Source organism: Penaeus monodon, chromosome 33 (genome assembly GCF_015228065.2).
Source record: "Penaeus monodon isolate SGIC_2016 chromosome 33, NSTDA_Pmon_1, whole genome shotgun sequence".
Lineage (NCBI taxonomy): Eukaryota > Metazoa > Arthropoda > Malacostraca > Decapoda > Penaeidae > Penaeus > Penaeus monodon.
The window spans coordinates 33,332,962-33,333,391 of NC_051418.1; the positions used below are offsets into that span (position 1 = coordinate 33,332,962).

Sequence of the window (430 nt, forward strand, 5' to 3'; positions counted from 1 at the left end):
AGCCACTAACCTCCAGGCTCCCCTCTCCCGACCAAAACTTCCAGTCCAGCCGCACCCCAACACTCCCTGACCCCATAACTCCCGCTCCGTCGGGAACGCACCCCCCAACTATACAGCACAACGGACATGCCAGTCGGTCGCATCTTCTCTTTTATCTCCATTCTCTTTTTATTCTTTTTTCCTTGCTGGGGTGCGGGAGGGAGAGGTCTCGAGCCACTAACCTGCCTGAAGGGCTCCGTCGTCTCCGGGGAGGGAGAATTTCGTTCCAAGCAGCGTTCTGAGAGGGGAGGGGAGTGAACTCTGGGGCGCGATGAGCTTGGTGTAGGGCGGGGTTTGTACTTGGGGTGGGAGGGGGGGAGAGAGGAGAGATGAGAAGAATGGGGGCGGGGTGATTGGGTGGGTTAGTTGGGTTGGGGATTTTGGTTTTGAT

General features: G+C 57.7%; 1 protein-coding gene across 1 annotated transcript in view; it reads right to left on the bottom strand.

Moving 5' to 3' along the window:
• LOC119593929 (glutathione peroxidase 2-like) overlaps window positions 1-430 on the bottom strand; it is a gene marked incomplete in the record, with an annotated part of 14,571 nt that overhangs the window by 1,741 nt on the left and 12,400 nt on the right.